The sequence below is a fragment of the Elaeis guineensis genome, chromosome 11, assembly GCF_000442705.2.
Source record: "Elaeis guineensis isolate ETL-2024a chromosome 11, EG11, whole genome shotgun sequence".
Taxonomy (NCBI): Eukaryota; Viridiplantae; Streptophyta; class Magnoliopsida; order Arecales; family Arecaceae; genus Elaeis; species Elaeis guineensis.
Genome location: NC_026003.2, coordinates 90,007,852 through 90,030,557, shown reverse-complemented (window position 1 = coordinate 90,030,557; position 22,706 = coordinate 90,007,852). Strand labels below are relative to the sequence as shown.

The 22,706-nt window shown below is 37.6% G+C and overlaps 1 protein-coding gene across 13 annotated transcripts in view; it reads left to right on the top strand.

Annotated features, from left to right (window-relative positions):
• LOC105035211 (uncharacterized) overlaps positions 1 to 22,706 on the top strand; it is a 49,296-nt gene that overhangs the window by 10,731 nt on the left and 15,859 nt on the right. The window contains exon 1 of one of the 13 annotated variants that reach the window (XM_073245834.1): positions 16,718 to 17,080. The exons of 2 other annotated variants lie outside the window; for them this stretch is intronic. The gene's annotated coding sequence lies outside the window, so the exon portion shown is untranslated. Of the gene's footprint in view, positions 1 to 16,717; positions 17,140 to 17,258; positions 17,904 to 22,706 lie in introns of those variants that run through there. 10 more of the 13 variants (XM_073245831.1, XM_073245832.1, XR_012135407.1 and 7 more) reach the window with 10 other exon arrangements.

The window sequence follows — 22,706 nt, the reverse complement described above, 5'->3', positions numbered from 1 at the left end:
CAGATCTGAGCATCGTCTTCTTTTTCTAGATATGCATGGATCTTTCTTTTCCATTCTTTGCTATTCTGATATTTTTCAGATGCAGCAACCTTGTTATCATTCTTGAGATGGATGAGAATCTGAATTAGCAGATCCATATATTTGAAGTTGTACCATATATTTGTATCCTTTACTTTTTCTCTATCAATATTTTATACTCAATTAAACATTGCTAAAATATAAATTTTTCATGCAAGAATCAGGATAAGTTTCTTCTAAAAAATTAACCTCGAGCTTCTATGAACTATGATGATGGGCAACATGAGCTCCGAGCCTCTCCGGTTAATTGCTCTCATAAAAGCTAGGCTCTTAGGCCGCTACTACCGATTTAATTTGAATATATTATTGGTGATGGGATTTGGCTTAAAGTTAATATTATATCCTATTTGAATCTTCTATATGTGTTCTATTGCAGCGTTGTTACCTTCTTTATCATCATTGGGATATAATTTGGGAATATATTCAGATGCTATTTACGATAACCTGTTAACTTAATATTTTGATATACGTATTTTATATTTTACAATAGGATATTGCAAGTTTCATACTTTCATGCATGATATGAGATTGGACTTAATAACACTATAATTACTTGCTTGGTTGGCAAGCTTTTTTTTTTTTATTGAGCAGATTTTCTCTCCTCATGCTTTATGTTATTTAAAGTGATCATATGTTAAACAGTGGCAGCATTTATTCTCCTTTAAGAATAATGTGTTCCAGTTTGAAATGATATATTTTATCTTGAATTAAACTTGTTGGCTGTTTGTGAATTATGATATTTATCTTATTTAAAAATAAATTAAACGGATTGGGTCGGATTGGTTAAATAGGTTATTCATCTATTAAACAGATTAAATGATAAACAAATTAAATAGATTGGATCGGATCGGTTAAACAAGTTAACTGTTTAATAAACATGTTAAATGGGTCGGGTCGGGTGACTTGTTTATTAAATGGATCCGGTTCAGATTTGAAAATCTGATTTGTTTGATAAATAGATTGGGTTCAGGATATTTTTTGACCTGATCCGTATCTGATCCGATCTATTTATGATCCGATCCGACCCGATTGCCACCCCTATTGATCGACGGTGGGAAGAAAGAAAAAAAATTTTTCCTTTAAATAGAGGTAGAGGGGGGGAAGAAACCAGATGAATCCGACTTTCACCATGATTGGGACTCGGATTGGAAAAAGGAGAAGACTCCTTCAGGAGTTTCATTCACGTGCTGGCTTTAATTTTTTTTTTTTTCTTTTCATGCCTTAAGATGTATGCAATTTCTAAATTGGTGAGTTTGGGGTATTACAATATATCCTTCAACAAAGCTAGCACTAATGTTCTTTTTAGAGAAGACAAAATCACAGCTTGAAAGGAATGATGTGGGTGAGAGCATCAATTGATAGGCCACATTAGTGGAGCTTCTCTCCATTTTCACCTTACCTATATGATTATATTTCATTATTATGTCCTACAACAAAAAATTAACAAACATCTTTCGTGGAAGCGTAAGAAGTAAAAGATGACATTCATTAGAAAAATCTAAGAAATAAAAGAAAAGTAGGAAAAAAAATCTTTAATATAATACGTACTTTAACAAGTATATAAGTACTTACTAGGAATTGACATGAGAATTGGCGTAATTCATGAGAAAATATTAGTCTAAAGGTACAATACAAAAGCTAGTGTCATATTGGTAATTTTCTTTTTTGACTGAGTCTCACCACATCCCACTACTCATACATTATCATTATCATAATGAACATCATAACCTAGGGTAAATAATTGCCTGATACGGTTATATAAGCATATACTTGAAAGTGGCGGATGGAGAAAACAAATTCTCTCTTTTGTCATATATATTTGCTTGATTTGTTCGAGGCAAAATTGTTAAAATAACACTATGATATATATGAATAACTATTTTTAGAAAAGTTTTATTCATCTCTTACCAGGAAAATGAATATTTTTGATACGACAGATTCTTAGATAAATTAGGAAACATATGTTGAGCCAACTAATGAAATTTAGACTTCCTTAATTTGTTATAGGCAAGTAAAAAGTCTATAATAGAGATCTACTTATTTATTTCTTTTTATTCATGAGTGTCCACCAATTCAAATTCCCTAGACCTTTTAACCTGCAGATTAATCTAGATTCTCATAGCATGTTATTTCTTTTCCTCAAAGAATTTTATCTCATCAAGCAATCTTAGCCATCAAATTTGGTTCCCAAAGATATGGCTTGCTCTCAAACAGTTGAATTCAACTACCCATTTAAAGACATCTAGAGTTTTATTAGGAGCAATCTTCCAACTTTATCATTACCTCTTTCAAATCCCCCTCCTAGGGATGCTAAAGGTCTACTTTGTTGAAAGCTTAAGATTGATTCACTGCAGTATGGAATTGGTCTTACAACCGGAGATCATAGGAGAAGTCTTCTTGTGGTTTGGCGCATTCTATCAGCCGCTGTTATACTATTCTTATTACCGAGCTCCGAGCAGTCCTGCCTGTTGTTTGCTTTGTTGTTGATTTTATCATACCACTAAGCTATCAGTTAAGAGTGACTTAGCAACTGTTGATCAATTGGCTAGATAGGTATCTAAAACACACCCTTCATGGTTGCTTAATATTTAGAATTTGGTAGTCATTTTGGAAGCCATCTACTTTATCTCTTAATAATTAAAAATAAAAAAATAAGAATAAGGAGTGAATTTAGATTTGTAAAAATAGCAATTACTTATTTCAGGATGCAAGATTTTCACAAAGTTTGATCCCCTTTCCATTTTTTGATTAGGAGTTCCTAAACTCTTTAACTCTTAGATGAACTCTCCTTTGTTTCTTATATGAGTACCTGCGTTCCTTTAAAATCTTCACTTTTACTTATAGAGCTTTTAAAATTGCAAAATTGTTAAATATTTTGATAATATTTTAGATTATTAAAATGATATTTAAGAAATAATTTTACATATTCAAAACTAATTCTTAATGCATCCATTTTAGTACCACTAACTCGTGAATGATTATAGTTTTAAATTGCACATGTTTAAAAAAAAAAAAAAAGCAAGAGATCCATACTCTATAAGTGCTTGTGACCTCTAAACCCAAGTGAAGATACAAATCCAAATCACCTTGGTGCAACTACTAGGTACCATAGATTTATAGTCCAGAAACTTTAAGTTATTGAGAGGAGGACCAGCCTAAGTTAATAAACCAATATGGCATCTCTTTTATTAGTTAATGTAGGACCATAATAATCTCTCCTACTCAATCTTGTGATGCCCTCACGATCTTGGCTCCTACTTGAGAAGGGGTCCCACTAATGGCTTGGGCCCTATTCATATCCCACTAGGCCCTTCTTGATCCAAATAATGCTCAATGAGGGCCCCTGTGGCCAATAAAAATTGATGTATAATGTATCTTGTTCTCATACCATTTGTCGTATAGTCCAAAACTTGAATCTATTGGGAGGAGGGTCGGCCCAAGCTAATAAAACTAATATGGCACCTCTTTTATTAGTTAATGTAGGACTATGATGCAAGCCACCGAGCAATTCAATTATTTTTACAGATATACATATGTCAAAGTATGTTCAACAAGCAAGATATATGGGTAGAGGTATATAGCTTTTCCTCCAGACGACCAGCATGTAAATTCCTATGCACAAACATCTATTTTCATAGAAGAGGGGCCAACTTTAGCTATTATAATTATTTTTGAGTAAATTATAAAAATCCTCTAAAATTAGAAATAAATTATATTTCTATCTAATAATTTGAAAAATCTATGCTTATCCTAAGATCTACCTTTCTCCAATACTTTAATCATAATTTAATAAAATATCAACTCAAATTAAGGATAAAAGTGGTACGGATAATATCCATTCAGATTCATTTTCATATCCAAATCAATCCAGATATGGACAAAAATTTGAGGATCTAACTATATTTGTATCCATCTCCATATCCGTAAAAAAAAAATAGATATGGATATGAACAAATAACTATCCGATTCATATTTGAATATCTAAATCTATCTATAACTCTATGTAATTTTATATAGTACTTACTAATTTTAAAAAAATATATACAACCATATAAATATGCTATTAATTTGATTTATCATCCATTTAGTAACATTTTTTATTTTATCATCATAAGTTTAATTATCTAACTTATATCCATAATTATATCTATTGCCACAAGACTCTGATTGAAGCTAATGTGGTCGAGGTTGAGTGCAAATCTGGGCACCGGGATGCCAATAGAGATCTACAAGAGAAGTCTACTCATATGGAGGGTTCTCTGATGGGGGGACTCTTAAATACTTAAGTTAGCTAGAGCTTAGGAATAGTAGAAAAGAGAAACAGAGAAAGAGAAGGGTGAGAATGCATGGATATTTTCTCTCTGAAGTCAAGCTTAGCTTACCTCGGATCCCCTAGTTATCTCTTTTTATGGAGGTAGAGTCATAAGTCGTTGCATTTGAATCCGGTAGGCAATTAGACTATGCCACGATCCATCAGGCCATTAGGATAGGGAATCTGTCTACTTATCTACAAATCAGAGGTTGTTAGTCATAGATAGTGGGCACATTTTGATAGTTTGTTGAAAGACTCTGATTGGTTGCCTATGTGGTTGGATAGGTTGACGGTCTGAGATTGGTATTCGATTGAGGCCTCACCATGGATGTATCTATGTCGGTGTTGGTCATTGGACTTCATTCCACATGGTTGGCATGATCCCAACCCATGGGGTCGGTAAGCAGCCAAGCCAAAGGTCAGTTGGAGGCCGAAGAAGTTGCTTTGATCCAGCCCTTCAGGCAGTCTTGATGAGTCATCAGTTGGAGTCATCAGCGTTAGACTGACCAACAGATCGGTGACGACATGTTGGTGTCCTTGGTGTATGGCCGAGGATGATGTCCGAGGGCTAAGTCTGGTGAAGTTATTTGCTTGCTTATCAGGATGTCCAGATGATCTTCATCACTGGAGTTCATCTTGGTATTTCAGCCGATTCGAGAAGGACATTTGAGGATGAGTCCTGAGGATAATGGCTGAGATAGAATGACCCTGTAACACTTGTCCCCCACTTCCTAACCCAAAGTATTTGCTTCGAGTGAAGGAAGTAGTAATCCTTAGAATATGTCCTTAGTGCTTGTCTGAGCTGACGAATCCGAGTTGTCTAGTCTTCAGATGAACCATCGCATCACTTCATAAAATCCGATACTGATTTGATAAGTCACTTCGTGAGTCATGACTTAATTATTTGGAAAGATTTAGCACTTTGCGAATCCCAGAGCATTTATGAGGGATGGATGGCTCGAGATAGATCATTCTTTCAGCTTCAAAGGCCGAAAATTGGCAGTTACAAACTAGCCAATCAGAGGTTACCACATGTCAAAAGTCAATTGGCTCTTAGCTATTTCTCACAGATCGGTTTGCATGGCCAGATTAGAACAATGGTGCATCGAAGAGTTGCTTGGTCAGATGGCCCTAATTTATGCCACATGTCCGACATCTGACAGCTCGAGGGTCCGATCTGGACTGTCGGCAAATAGTATATATAGTACTACTCTCCCAATATTTTTATCTTTTCGATCACTATCCACCCCCAGTGTCCCAGCTTCTAGTCCGTCGAAGGTTTCCCTACTGCTGTGATCTCCAACTCTTCCCCCGATGCCAGCGACGTTTTCCTAGTCAAGCTGCTCATTCTTTTTGGTTGATTTTCTTGTCTCTTCCTTCGTTCCAGTTGCTTCACTTCTTTCTTTTGCCAATCTTCTTCTTCTTTCTTTTGCCAATCTTCTTCTTCTTTCCTTTTGATCCTCCTTTTATTTCAAAATATCTTTCGATGGTGAGGATCGGGCCGAAAGTCATGGAGGTGGCTGGGGTTCTCGACGGCCTCCTCCCTAGTTTAGGTCTGAGGAGAGTCCTTGGACCACTACCGAGGTCACCTCTTCATCTGGCATCAGGATCCTGAACCGCATGGACCAGTGAGTCCCGTGCAGGGATTCGAAACTTCTTTGGTCCTAAGAGCAAGGGGTCATCCATTACTAAGGCTGATCTTTGAAGGCTTCGATCTCGATACTCTATTCCTTCTACTTTTTGGCTTAAAGTCCCAAGCTGAGAAGATCATGTTTTGAGTGCTTCGAAGGGTCGAGTCACCATGTACGAGGAGAATCTTTGAGCTGGTCTTTGGTTGCCTTTCAACCCATTCACTTCTAACATTCTTGACTTCTATAGAGTCCTTCCAATCCAGATCACTTCGAACTCCATTCAGGTGATCACTATTTTTGTCATTATGTTGGATTGGCTTTGTATCCAATTGAAGAGTTCACTCTCTAGAGCATTGTTCACATTGAAGAAGCCCCTCATGAGAGAGAGTGATGGTACTTCAATCCTCAATATAGGTGTAAGTTTATCACTGACCTTCCTTCCTCTATTCATGATTGAAAAGTCGATTCTTATTTATCTCTTTAGATGTTCTTTAGGGCTTCAGTTAGATCTAGAGCGATCCTTGGCTCTCTCCGAACAAAGAGAAGTCAATCCTCCCCGAGGACGAGGAGAACTACCACAAGGTGCTTGACGTCGAGGTGCCGAAGTTGAGTGAACTGATGGCCAAGCAAACACTTTATGATGTCGGTCTTAGTCCGACTCTTCCTTGAGGTATGACCGAGTCCTTTTACTTTATTAGTGACTTGACTTCCTTTGATTTTTTGTACTAACTTTGGTCTTCAGTTTTGCAGCGATGAGGCCCAATTTTGGGTTGATCAAGTTGGCCTTCTTGAAGAAGAGATCAAGCTCCACCTTGGGAGAAGGTTCATTGAGGAAGAAGGTGAGGCCAACAACTTTCTCAGCTGAAGCTCTAACAACTCCCAGCAAATCTATTAGGACCTCCTATTGGAAAAGGTGCAGGGTTTCATGCATGAATTTTAAAATAATTTTGAAATATAACGCAGCGGAATATATAAATTAAATAATTTAACATACAAATGCATGTAATCAGATTACTAAATCCTATAATTAGGACCTATAATATGTCATATTGTATTTATAAATCAAAAAATAAAAGCTTTGGTATTGATCAAATCAATACCCTAGATCTAAAATAGTTTTAGATCTAAAACCTAGATCACATCTAAATAAGAGAAGAGATCAGATCTCTTACCTTCATGTGAGTTGAAAACTCCATAATTGATTTTTTTTATTATCTTTAGAGCCGCACATGCATCTAGCCTCTACAGGTGATCTACACGAGGCTGTAACAAAATCGAAGATTTGTCGAACAAAGATCCGCTCGAAGTGCTAGCTTCTTGCAGATCCCTCCGGATGGTTAATCTAAAAATATTCTTTGGATCTCTTGGATATTCCAAGAGATAAAGAATATGAGGAGGAATAAGAGAGAAGTCAAACCTTTTGACCTCCCTAAAATCAAAAATAATAATATAAAAGAAAAAGTCTTAAGAGAAGACAGTTCTTCTCTTTCAGTACATCAACGATTGATATCCTGAGAACATCTCTATGCTAGGACATGGGAAGACCATCTTCTCTAGATATTTTTTAAACTTTCAGATCTCATAATATCTGATTTTTTTTATAGAAAAATCTCATAATTTATGGAGAAGAAGGGTTTTAAAAGAAACCTTAAGAGAAGACCTTCTTTTCTTCTTCTTCTCTCATCAGAACATGATCAGATCATATCCAAAATTAGATCACCATGCAGCAACTCATTGGAGCATGGATTTACCATGCCTTCCCTCTTTCTCTCTCAAATTTTTATCATATAAAAATATAAAATAAAGAAAGAATAATCTAAAAATAATAATAATAAGAGAAAACAATCTTTTCTCTTACCTTTTTATTTCTACAAGACATCAACTTTTGATCTCTTGATAGAAGACTCTTCTCCAAGAAATTTGATGCCTCAAACCACCCATTCCATCCTCTTTCTCTCTCAAATTTTATCACACAAAAAATATAAAAAATAAAGAGAGAATAATATGAAAGAAAAATAATGAGAGAAGACAATCTTTTCTCTTACCTTTCTCTCTACAAGATATCAACCTTTGATCTTTTGATTGAAGACTCTCCTCCAAAGATTTTGGCACCTCAAACCACCCATGCCTTCCTCTTTCTCCTCTGCTATTTTTATCTAAAAGCCACAAATTTTTGACTCTTATTTGATAGCATATGGGGCGGCAACTTTTTATATGGTAGACTAGGTCATAAAACCTAGTCTAACAAGGAGTCCATGGGACGTCCAACTCTTGGACGCCCCCTCCCTCATAAATTTCATGGAGAGCACGAAATAACTCACAAAAGAAGTGACAAAAAGAAAGAATAAGGATGGAGGAAGCTGGCGCATGAGAGGAGGGAAGAGTCCTTGTGAAGAGGGACTCTTTCAAACAAAGGAGATAAACCTAAACCACTTTCCATAATTAACCAAATCTCTTTCCATATTGAACCAAATCAAATCTGAATCAAATCTCTAGAAAGTGGAGTGACGTAACATTTCTTAGATGTAGATATCTCATAAAAATTATCTGGAATTAAATTAGTGGCATGGGCTTGAAGTTTCTTAGGTGGCGCAAGGGAGAAGATAGAGTCCTAGTCTAACTAGGATTCTTATGTAGATTAGGTCAAACACTTTGAACCCAATCTAAATTAATTGCAATCTAATTAATGGTAATCCTAGTCTAACTAAGAGTCCAATTAAATCATATTAAATAATATTTAATTCTGATTTAAATCCTAACATAATTAAGAATTAGGTGCATACAAGTCCTAGTCAAACAGGGACTTGTTCTCCCTTGCAATTGGCTTATCCAATAAACCAATTAGACTTAATTCAATTAAATTAAAACTAATTCTAATTGAATCAAATTTAATTAAACTTGATCTCAGTCTAATTGCTCAATCAGATTGAGCCATTTAGCAATCCAATTGCTAATTGATCCTCCTGCAACACTTGCATTAGGTCAAACATCAATCACATTGATCGTTTAACCTAAGAACGATTCTCAATCATCGATTAACCAGTTGATTAGGTTACAACCTCTTATGTATGTGATCCTATAGGTTCGAACCTAAGCTAATAGTACAAAAATCAATTTCTGTACCAGTCGAAGTAACCATCTAGTAATGATTTCCAACGTCCAGATAGGTCGAATGTATGCAAAGCAGCATTCTAAGAATCCTGACCCAAGGTTACCATATAATTTATCTTTTGATCAATAATACTCAAGACAACTTCAAGTATGCTGTCAACACTCATATAAGTCATCTCTATTATGTCTCAAAATTTTGCAAATCCCGTGACTCCTTACGAGGATTACCCAGGCCTAGGTTTTGCTAAATTGAAACATAGTGAGACATTCTCTTCCTGAAGTTAATCAGGAGTGGTCAATCTCATCTTGACTCATACACTGACTTCACAGGTACTTGACTGTATCCAAAAATCTTTCGAACCTATATTAAAAATACAGACAGTCCAGTACCAAAGCATAGTGAGTTGCTTGCAAGTCACCGTGGTGATCTCAGGTCGGAGGGACACTTATACCCATTGGCCTTAGCTAACTACTCTTGACAGTAAAGTGTTACATTGATCACATTCAATGCAGATGTACTCCTACATCTCATCTGAATGCCATACCAGTGTCTCCACATCACTTGATTACGAGGACAACCAATGCATATGGCATACAGCGACCTACACTTGATAAGTTATCGTCCTTGTTAATAACTTATCATTTGATCATGAACAATTTAAGGATCATCCGATAAATCCTCTTTTATCGATTGATTGTAGTTCTAAGGACTTCATCATAATTTAGGAGTTCATTTAAGAAAGCTAGAACTTTTATGATGAACTTGTCAAATAACTTTTATTATTAGATAATTCATATACTGAATCCAATCATCTACCACTTAGATGATTGACTTTAGGACACATTTTTTAACAACTCCCACTTGTGCTAAAGTCAATCAGAATGATATTAAATATCCTATCTTCCACTAGAGTTCGTAGAACTTCTTAGTTCCGAGGCCTCAGCAAATGGGTCGGTCAAGTTCTCCTTTATCATCGATCTTCCAAAGATCGATGTCACCCTGATTTAAAATCAAAAGTGATAGCAATACAGAGTATGCTGGTCCTTCAGTTCTTTAGCCAGATTTATGGCTCCAGTGCTACGATAGGACTGGACCATTAGTGGAGGGTGCCACTCCCAACCTGCTAATGAAGCTCAGCAACTACACAGCTTACATGGCAGCATCATGTGCAACGATATACTCTACATCACTAACTGAGTAGACTAAAATATCCTGCTTGGAACCTTTCTAGCAAATTGCTCATACAATTAGGGTATGATCCGATACTTTCTTGTTGTCATCTTGATCTGACTGAAATCGAAACATCCACATGTTTAAAGTCAGTATTCTCATATTTGAGTCACTGGACTTTAGTATTTTCCAAATACTTAAGGATTGTCCATACAATCTTTCAGTGATTCTTACTTAGATCAGACTGGTATCTGCTCACTATCATTAGTGAGTATACCATATCTAGTCTTGAACATGGAGAAATTAGATGACATCCAAACTTTTATTCTTTACAATGTTGGAATGACATTTCCAATTAAGAGGATGACTCTCCAGCATGCCCAAATCTTGTCAAGGATAGCTCCTCATCGAGAATGGTGCACTCCGCAAGGAAGAAGGCGAGTGCCTGGGCTTCCATGGCGGGCTGAGATTAAAAGCTGATATCGAATTCTCCAAGTTTGATCATCCACTTTGCCATGCTCCCAGAGGTATTAGTCCTTTGGAGGATCACCTTTAGAGGCAATCAGTCAGGACGACCACTCAATGGTCTTGAAAGTGGGATCAAAGACGTCATGCCGAAGTGATGAGCACATAGATCACTTTTGCAGCCTTAGAGTGTTTTGTTTCTACATCTCGAAGAATTTGACTCATGTAGTAGATCAAATTTTAGGCTCCTGCATCTTCTCAAACTAAAACCAAACTAATAGTATTGGGTGAAATAGCCAAATATAAAAGTAACAGCTCACCTTCTTCCAGCTTGGAGAGAAGTGGAGGGGATCTGAGGTATCACTTGAGATCCTCAAAAGTATTTCTGCACTCCTCTGACCATTCAAAATTCTTCATTTGTCTCAACACCTTGAAGAAAAGAAGGCACTTCTCAGTCGACTAAGAAATAAATCGATTGAGGGCTACAACCCAACCTGATAAGCTTTGAATATCTCGCTTGGTGCTCGGGTACTTCATGTCAAGGAGTGCTCAGATCTTCTTCAGGTTGGCTTCTATTCCTCATTGGGTCATCATAAAATCAAAGAATTTTTTCAAAGCTAATCCAAAGATGCACTTATTTGGGTTGAGCTTCATTTGGTGTCATCATAGCTTGGCGAATGTCTCTTCCAGATCAACAATATGCCGATCTGCTTCTATACTTTTGATGAATATATCATCGACGTAGACTTTCATGTTGTAGCCAATCTGGCATTTAAATATCTTGTTGGTGAGGCATTGACACGTCACATCTATATTCTTTAAGCCGAAAAGCATCATTTTATAACAATACAATCTTTGTCAGTTATGAATGTGGTCTTCTCCTCATCCTCAGATGCCTTCCAGATTTGCTTCAATCCTAAGAAGGCATCCATGAAACTCAACAGTTGGCGTCTTGAGATGGCATCAATGAGTTAGTCAATCCTCAAGAGTAGGAAGCTATTCTTTGGGCAAGTTTTGTTGAGATCGGTGTAGTTAATCTAGATTTTTACTTACCATTTGTTAGAACACCTTCCTAAAGCATGGAGATCTGGAACCAGCAACAATAAACCCAAGAAGGGGGTGGCAAGAGAGGAGAGACAAATGAGGCAGGTGGCTCGAGTTTGATGGAGGCGCTCCAAGCTTGAAAAACCTAGGGCGTCTAGGGTTTCTCCTCTATGGGTGGTGGCTAGCGTTTGAGAGAGAGAGGTAGGCATCCACAAGAAAGAGAGAGAGGAGAGAATGAGTTGGGAGAAAAAGATTTGATTCACTTCATCAAAGAATGATTACACCCACATATATATATATATATATATATATATATATATATATATATATATATATATGTGTGTGTGTGTGTGTGTGTGTGTGTGTGTGTGTGTGTGTGTGTGTGTGTACTAGTGACTCACAAATTTCAGCACCCTGAAATTTGACTCAAACCCAAAAACCCAATGCTAACCACATGTGATTGCACTCACCCAAACCCATGTACACCCATGACTTGCATGCTCTCACCTTTCTTGGACTCATACCTAGCCCAAATGTGGATTAGCCCCTCAAAGCCCATGTCTCCTACGCCTCAAGATCGTGGAGGGCCAAACCTCCATCCTTGGACCAAACTAGTCCTAGCCCTAGGATCCGAACCAATCCTAGACTCATGAAGTTAACACCATAGCTCTTCACCTAGCCTCCCAAGGCTTGGAAGCACTACACCTGTGCTAACAATCTCCACCTTGGTGTCCAAAAGCTTGGTAAAATTTGCGCGGTCCATCTGCACCAACCTGCTGTCGCCGTGCATCTTGACAGCACTTTGTGCAAACTCCATCACCAATTCCAAATCCTTTAGTCTTGGAACTTCCTTGGAGGCCTCTGAGACATCTACCTCCCCTTGGATTGAAGGTCCTTTTTTGCATTTAGGCACCCACTTACATCCTGTAGGCTTCCTTCTACTGGACAGCTGCACCAACCATCATTTTAGGCTATCTTGGAGGGACTGCAGCTCTTCTGTCATGCTCTAGACCCACCTATCTTCTCTTTAGCTTACCTCAGCCTCCTCATAAGTTTCAAGATCCTCTCTCACTACAATCGATGCATATAACACTATCTCCTCAGAGCCATTCTTTTTTGGTTGCCACATATCTGCATCGACTTGTGCAGTGCGAAACTGCCATTGGTATTGAAATTTTTCTCCTTTCTTTGCACCCCTTGGCCCTAAACTTATGCCAAACCTCCCTTCATATGTGAAGGCATCTCTGGATGGTGCTCCACCTGAATATTGAGTCCTCCTAGTGTACCTGCAAAAAGCAAAATTAAAAATGAGGTCAGCTACCCAACGCTGCCTTGTTGGGCCTCTTGCTACTCCTCCACCACTGCGACTGCCATTTTGGATCCTCAATACACCGTGGATCCTTCCTAAACCACCAAGAGGAAGTCCTCTAAATTACTAATGGAACTTAGAAAATCAGTCCCTTCTCTTTCTCTCTTGCACTTCTTCCAAAGCGGATAATCCCGCTTAAAGTGCCCTGCATCCTTACACTTGGAGCATCTTGCCTCCTTGTTACTTTTTTAGGACTTGTATCACCCCCTATGCTCACTCCTATCCTTCCCTCTCTTGAGTCTCTCCCCTACAACAAGGCCCTCCTAGGGAGCTCCTTTCTTGGTCAACTTTTTCCTCTGCTCATTAGATTTAAATACTGAGACAATGTCTTCATATACAATGTCTCCTTTCCATATAACAGCGTCATCACCAATAGATCATAGGAATAGGGCAGTGAGCATAGCAAAAGCAATGATTTATCCTCCTCATCCATCTTCACCCCAAGGTTCATCAGATCATTATTTAATTGGTCAAACTTTTGGATGTGCGCCATGATGTCTCCACCTTCCTGCATCTGAAGGCGTACAATCACTTCTTCAACATCAACTTGTTGTACATATTTTTTTTCATATATATGATGTGCAACTTCGACCATAATCTCTTAGGAGTCCTCTCTTCTAGCATTGAATATAACATCGAGTCCACTAAACATCTTCTAATTACTGAACATGCCCTCTTCTCCAAGGGCATCCATTGCGTATCTGTCATCCCATCAGGTCTCTCCTCCAACACCAGATCCAACTCATGTTGGACCAAAAGATCTTCCACCCTAACCTTCCATATGGAGAAGCTTTTCTTTCCATCAAACTTTTCAAAGTTGACTTTGATACTGCGTGCCATGGCTGGATCTAACAAAAAATGCAACAATCCACAAGGAAGATCTAAGAGAATAACTTGGAAGTGATGTGCTGCAGATTTTTTGCTTGAAGACTTTTCTTTTTCCTTCCTCCCCAAACAACCTAATCTTATGGGGCTCTTCTTCTTGACTACTACCACTTGTAAATGCCCTCACCAGGTTCTGAAAATCTAAAACCAACAAGAAGAAAAGATCCTAGAAGAAACAAACAAGAGATCTTGTTAGCTGCCTTGTGCTGCACCTTGCGCTCCACTAGATCTTTCTTCATATCTACGCTCTTCCAAGCTCTAATACTAATTGTTGGAGCACCTTCTCAAGAGCATGGATATCTAGAACCAGTAACAATAAACCCAAGAAGGGGACGGCAAGAGAGGGGAGACAAATGAGGCAGGCGGCTAGAGTTTGATGGAGGTGCTCTAAGCTTGAAAACCCTAGGGCATCTAGGATTTCTCCTTTATGGGTGGCAGCTAGGGTTTGAGAGAGAGAGGTGAGCATCCACAAGAGAGGGAGAAAGAAGAGAGAATGAGTAGGGAGAAAACAATCTGATTCACTTCATCAAAGAATGATCACACCCACACACACACACACACACACACACACACACACACATATATATATATATATATACAAGTGACTCATAAATTTCAGCACCCTAAAATTTGACTCAAATCCAAAAACTCAATGCTAACCACGTGTGATTGCACTCATTCAAGTCCATGTACACTCATGACTTGTATGCTCTCACCATCCTTGGACTCATACCTAGCCCAAATGTGGATTAGCCCCTCAAAGCCCATATCTTCTAGGCCTCATGACCGTGGAGGGCCGAACCTCCACCCTAGGACCAAACACTTGTGTGCACTCACTCACCTTCTTCCATCAGCTCTCTGATCTTGTGGTACCTCACATCTATATGCTTTGTGCATGCATGATAGATTGGGTTTTGAACCAACTACAAAGCACTCTGACTATTACTATGCAGCACCACTGTACTCTGCTTCACCCCCATCTCCATAATAAGTCTCTTCAGTCAAAGAACCTCCTTGGCAGCCTATATAATCTCTATATACTCGACCTCTATGGTGGACAAGATCATGATAGGTTAAAAGGTTGATCTTCAAGAAACAGGTCCACAAAATATGTAGAAAACATAACCTATAGTAGACCTCCTTGTATCTAAATCACCTGCAAAGTTAGCATCAAAAAACCCTTCCAATGAATCTGAAAACTCACTTGGGATATTGGAGTTCCTCCTAGGTCCATCTTATTATCCAAAAATCAGATCAAGCCTTTAAGTTCCTTGAAGATACCGCAAGATTCACTTCCATGCCTTCCAGTGCTCCTTTCGGGGTTTGCCGTGCACCTGCTCATCTGGCTTACTGTATGTACTATGTCTGACCTACAATACACCATAGCATACATCATGCTGCCTATGGTACTGACATATAGAACTCTCTCCATGTAGTCTTTCTCTTTCTCTGTCTAGGGGCACTATAGCTTCGAAAGTGATGTGGCTCGCCAAAAGTGTTCCAACCGGTTTGGCCTTATCCATCCTAAACCTCTCCAACACCTTCTGAATGTATCCTTCTTATGACAAGTGGAGAATACTCTTGCTCCTATTTCGGCAAATCTCTATTTCAAGTATCTTCCTGGCTGGACCCAAGTCTTTCATCTCAAACTCCAAAAATAATGCAATTTTCAGCCCATCTATTGCTTTGGCACTCCTGCTAGCAACGAGCATATCATTCACATACAAAAATAGATATAGTGCATCATCCTCATTCACATTCTTCACATACACATAGCTATCATATTCACATCTAAAAAAATCAAGGCTCAAAACAAAAGCATCAAATCTTTTGTACCATTGGCAAGGTGACTGCTTCAAATCGTAGAGAGATCTCTTGAGTAGACATACCCTTTCCTCCAATCCAGTCTGCATGAAACCAGCTAGTTGCTTCATGTAGATCCTTTCTTCTAGGCTTTCATGTAAGGATGCTGTCTTCACATCCATCTGCTCCAATTTCATATTTGCTCCAATTTAAGCTCAAGTGTGGTGCTTCCAAGTCTTGAGAGGCCAGGTGAGGAGTCATGGTGTTGGCTCCATGAGTCTAAGATCGATTTGAGTTCTAGAGCTAGGACCAATTTGATCCTAGGATGGAGGCTCGGTCCTCCATGGTCTTAAGGCCTAGAAGACATGATCTTTGAGGAGCTAATCCATATTTGGGTTAGGTATAAGTCCAAAGAAGACGAGAGCATGTAAGTCATGGGTATATATGGGTTTGGATGAGTGCAATGATATGTGGTTTAGCCACTATAAGAAAAAAATATATTACTGATTAAAATATAATTTGGTTGAAAAAAATTACATTCTTCACGGATCAAATTATAACCATTTGGATCAAAAACATATTGATGCTATTTCATATGCCTGGTGAAGAATTGGCAACCAGGTTGGGCAAAATGTGCACGCTGGCCCACCAAAATGATTTCTGACCAGTTGTATTTTAGTCGATAGAAAATTTTCTTTGTCAACCAAATTTTTGTGGTTAAAATTATTAATGATCAAATTTTCTCGCATCGTCAAAAACTTTTAATTTTCCGACCGTGCGTTGGACGCCAATTAGGAACATATTTGGCGCACAGCCTACGCGCCAAGGAATTTTTTCACGACTCCCACTCTCTCTCTCCCTCCCTCCGTCCGTAACTCCCCCCTTGCCTCTGCCTCTCTCTCCTTCTCATGCTCTAGCCCTCTCCTCCGTCTATCCCACTGCCGTCGGCGACCTCGTCGGCATCAAGAAGCACTTCCGCTACTCATCGTCATCGTCCATCCCACGACGTTGGTATCAAGAAGCACTTCCGCTACTCCTCGTCATCATCCATCCCACGACCTCCCCACTACCCTCGGCGACCTTGTCAGCCACAAGCAGTGGGTCTACGCCCGCTGCTCCAAGGCCTACACCGTCCAGTCTGACTACAAGGCCCTCGGCGCCCACAGCACTTGTGGCCACCCTGTGACTGTGGCCGCATCTTCTCCCATTGAGTGCGTTCCTTCTATTTTTCTCTCGCGAATGACCCCATTGGAAGCTCGATCTGTGGTCGGTTGGTTTAATTTCCTCCATAATATCACAAAGATTTCGATCCTAGATTTTTTTTCATTTTCTTTTCTTTGTTTCCTTATAATTTTATGTATTTGTTTGGATTTTAGATGAATCTTTGGAGCCAATTAAATGAGCAGTATCCAAACCCAAGAAGGATTTTTGTTGATTTGATTTGCTTATTACTGAAAAACTTGAGCTTGCTTTCATTTCTTTCCTTGATTTGGTTTTTCTTTCTTGGATTGATCAGAAAGCACCAACGTAGATAAAACAAATACACAATTCCTGATGCATACCCATTTTATCGGTTTCATTTTTTGTTAGTCCGATCTCAGATATGCTTTGCTTGTTCTGTTTGGTCTTAATGTGTCTTTGGGTAGGATTTGGGTTCGATCTTCTTGTTTGTTTGTTGATGATTTTTCTGAGTTAGATATGGAGAACAATAGCCAAGATAGAGTTCCTTGACATGGTGTGCATATTATTACCTGCTGGCTTTTGAGAATTTAAAGTTTGATAACATCTAGGTCCTTAGTTAGGGATAAACGTAAACCTTGAACTAAACATCTTGTTAAGCTGAAGGTATAGTTTTATTAAAGTGCTCTATGTCACTTGTCTTTTGTCGCAAAGAATGTTTTTTCACTGTATGTCCTCAAATAGCTATCCTGATTACTGGGAGGAATGACTTCGGTCTGAAAGAGTGGATGTGTTCGTCGGACCAAGGAGTATTGGTAGTCCCACTACCGAGCATTCTTGGGTGTCTGATAGTAGGTCAGCTCATTCCATCTTTTGCATTGCATGAACTATTGTCAGTTTGACTATCACTTTCTGTTGCTATCTGTAAATAAATGAGCAATTATGGTATGTGAGTACAAACTTGGTCTGCTCAGGTTTCATGAAGGCATGGAAACTGATTCATGCCATGTTTTTGTAGTAAATAGATTCTCTGATAAATTAGTCTAGGTTGAGAATTTTGTTCAGACCTGAACCATGTATCATTCTGTTTAGACCTGTTCCTTTGAAACATGTATCAAATCTAAATTAGGTTCACATCTATTCAGGATGTTGTATACTTGGCCTTCAATAGGAAAATAATGTAATTTGGAAACTAATTATTGTACAGTGGACAAGACTTGAAAGTTACTATGATAATGAAAAAATGACATTTGCTCAGTTTGAAGATAGAAATGAATGAAATTTGTGGTGGGCATTGCTTCCCTGATTCTAGGCTCTTTGGAATAACAGAATTTGCTTATAGTGATTTTTTCAGGTATCTGAAAATCCTCAGAATTTTAGTCCCTCATAGATACTCCCTTGCCTTTCATGATGCACCCACAGGTACTTTATATTTTCTTTTTAACAAATAGTTACTTATTGCCTAACACCTTACAAGAATATCAGGAGCTAGAACATGCCTATCTCAAATGTTTGTAACATAACCTGTGGATGGTTGTGCCATTGTGGTCCACCATCATTCTATTTGTCTATATCTCCTAGTATTTTTCTTATTTTAGAGGATCTATCTTAGACCCTGGATTGTAGTAAATTAAGATGTGTATTCCTTATATTTAGTGTATACATGCCATTTGCTGATGTTTGGTCCAGAATGTTAGTGTTGTGTCGACTGACATGACCTATTTCTTATGAAATATATATTTCTAAAAGCAAACAACTATTGTACTTTGAGGATTAAACCATTTGTAAAAGCAAATGATACAAGACAGAAATGTGCAAATCTTTTTCTAGTTCTTTACATTCCTTCAATCTATTTGTTGGTTAATTTTTAATTATATTATCAATATTTTTGAGTATATTGGAGATACCTTTTCTGTTTGCAGTAAATTTTAGATCTTTGTTGGTTTTACCAATGTCGACTTCAGTCTTTGCCTTCACTCCCCTTGTACTTGGATAAACTTTGATGTGTGTCTTATTGGAGCCTCTTTACTTTGACAGTTACTTTAATTCAAAAGTTGCTTTAATAAAGAAATGATCTCTTATGGATGGTTTTTTATCTCAGATTGGAACGAATGCAAAAAGTGAAGAGTTGTGTGAAGAGAACTTAGGTGCAATTATTATCTCATGTGTTACATATCTTTGCATGATGGATAAGAGTTGGATGACTGCACAAAAGTGGACTGAACAGTATGTTAAGGGAGTTCAAGCCTTTATGGAATTTATAGTGATCATATGGGTAAAGAGTGTGAGGTCAGATGTCCATGTATTGATTGTTTGAACTTGTATGTGAAGAGTCAGGATGTGGTTCATAATCATTAGCTGATACGGAGGATGGATACAGATTATACTAGGTGGATATTTCATGGAGAGCATTCAACCTTTAAATTTGTAGGGCATATGAAACCTTTTATGATCATGATGATATGGACAGTGATAGAATGACACATAATGAGATGGAGAGGATGATGGAGTCCACGAAATGCTGGATGACTTTGAAAATTTCATAAATAATTATCATATGGGTCCTAAGAATGGTGTATCTGACCGTAATGTAAATGATGGTTCACAAGACACATTTGCTAAATTTTAAAGGATGCTGAAAGAGAATTATATCCGGTTGTTCCAAGTTTTCAACTTTGTTATTTTTGGTGAAGTTGCTTCATTGAAAGTTTTTAATTAATGGAGTAACAAATCATTTGACATGTTGCTTGGTTATTGAAAGAAGCATTGCCAGAAGGGGAGACACTTCCTAAGTCCCACTATGACACAAGAAATGTGTTGCGTGGGTTGGGTTTAGGATATATAGCTATATATGCATGCAAGTATGATTGTGCATTGTTTTGGAAGAAGTTTGAAAATCATGAAGAGTGTCCTATTTGTTATACATCTCAGTGGAAAATCAATGATGGTAAAGGCAAGAAAGTGCTGCATAAGATATTGCGTTACCTTCCATTAAAATCAAGGTTGCAAGGCATTTTTATATCAAGAAAAAACTGCCTTACAGATGCGGTGGCATAAAGATAAGCATTTAGATGATGGAAAGGTGTTGAGACACCCAGCTGACTCAAAAACTTGGAAAGCATTTGACAATGATTTTTCATAGTTTGCTGTGGATCCTCATAATATTAGACTTGGCCTCGTTACTAATGGTTTTAATCTATTTGGTAATATGAGTACATCATATAGTATGTGGCCAGTTATTTTGGTGCCGTACAACTTGCCGCCTTGGAAATGTATGAAGGAGCAATTTTTATGATGTCATTGCTTATTCCAGGCCCCTAGCACCTGAAAAAGATTATATATATATATATATATATATATATATATGTATATATATATATATGCAACCTTTGATAGATGAATTAAAAGACTTATGGGAAAATAGTGTGCAGACATATGATGCCGCAGTGGATCAAATTTTCAATTGCATGCTGCACTGTTGTGGACTATAAATGATTTTTCAGCATATAATAATGTGTCTGGATGGAGTACAAAAGGATATATAGCATGTCCAGTTTGTAATTATCAGACATGTTCTCACAAGTTAAGAAGTAAAATTTGTTACATGGGGCATTGACGATACTTGCCACATGATCATAGTTGGGAAAAAGTAAAAGTTTGATGAAAAATTAAGCATCGAATGCCACCACAAGAGTTATCTGGGGATGATGTATTGCAACCATGGAATGCCATACGTCCGTACGCTGTATTGTACCATACTAGTCTCGTACCAGTACGCCATACCGAAGCGTACCGATATTACCGTATGTACCGAATCGCGTACCGACATTAAACAAATTTCACCGGTACGGGGTCGGTACCGGTACAGCGAACCTTGATTGCAACAATTGGCAAGCTTAAAAGACATGCACATGGAAAGCATCCAAATAGTAGAAAGAGAAAACATTCTCCAGCTGAGTTGAATTGGACTAAATGAAGGATTCTTTTTGACTTGCCATATTGGAGAAAATTGAAATTGAGGCATAATTTGGATGTTGTGCATATAGAAAAGAATATTTGTGATAATATTTTAGGTATATTATTAAACATTGATGGAAAAATAAAAGACACTTTGAAGGCAAGACAAGATTTGAAGGACATGAATATAAGGAAAGAATTACACTTAATGCAGAGAAGTGATGGCTCATATATTATTCCACCTACTTGTTACACTTTAACTAAGAATAAGAAGCAAATATTGTGTGAGTTTTTTAAGTCAGTGAAGTTCCTGGATGATTATGCTTCAAATATCTCTCGGTGTGTGAATGTGAATGAAGGAAAATCATGGGTTTAAAAAGTCATGATTGTCATGTTATTCTCCAAAGGATACTTCCTGTTGGTATTCGTGGATGCTTGCAAAGGGATGTGTGTATTGCACTAGCAGAGTTGGGGATTTTTTCCAATGCTTGTGTTCTAAGACACTTAATGTGGAAAAAGTATAGAAATTAGAAAAAGAAATTATATTGATCCTTTGCAAGCTTGAAATGATTTTTCCACCTGCTTTTTTGATGTCATGGTGCATTTGGCAATTCATCTACCTATTGAGGTAATACTTGGGGTCCTGTACAGTTCTGATGGATGTTTCCTATTGAAAGGTAATATGAACAATTAAACTACAATTTGCTTTTGGTTGCTCATTGAGATAGCAAATGAATAATTTTTTAACACATTATTTGCTTATTTATTTCATTAGATTTTTGGGAGATCTTAAGGGAAACGTGCGGAATAGAGCTCATCCTGAAGGTTCAATAGCCGAGGCTTACATTATTAATGAATGTTTGATTTTTTGCTCATTTTGTCTTCGTGGAATTGAAACTTATTTTAATAGAGAGGAAAGAAATTGTGACATAGTAGAAGATGGTGGATTATCCATTTTCTCTCAATAGATTTAGATCTCTTAGAGCAGCAAAATATGTTCAGATGTCACCCAATGAACTCGAGATGGCTCATTGGTATGTGCTATCTAATTGTGAGGAGTTGGAGCCTTATCTTGAGTAAGTATTTATTAATGCATGTATTTAAACATAAAAATCAATGGTTATATATTTTTATATTAATTATAGTGCTATTTAACAGAGAGCATTTGGAGGAGCATAAGAGAGAAAGTATAATTAATATAGAGAGCAGACATAAGGACCAATTCCCATCATGGTTTAAATGTGCGTAAGTAAATTATCATAATGTTGAGTACATATTTACATTAACTATATATTACTAAATATTTCTTAACTTTTTGTAGATGACACGCTTGTTCAACCAAAAAGCACTAGAAGCAACAATGGCACTATATTCATTAGCTTGTGGACCTCATGTTTGTGTGAGAAAGTATGCTGGTTGTATTATTAACGGTGTTAGATTTCATATAAGAGATCGTGATGACCGTCGTAAAAGTCAAAATAGTGGGATAACTATCAAAGGAAATAATGGAGATGATGTCATTGATTACTATGGCGTAATCAATGAGATTGTAGAGTTAGAATATATAAGAGATAAGCGGGTAGTTCTTTTCAAATGCATTTGGTTTGATGTTGGAATAAGATGTCTAGCATGCAAATAGATGGCAAGATTATTAGTATTAACATGACCAAGACATGGTTTAATAATGATCCTTTTGTACTT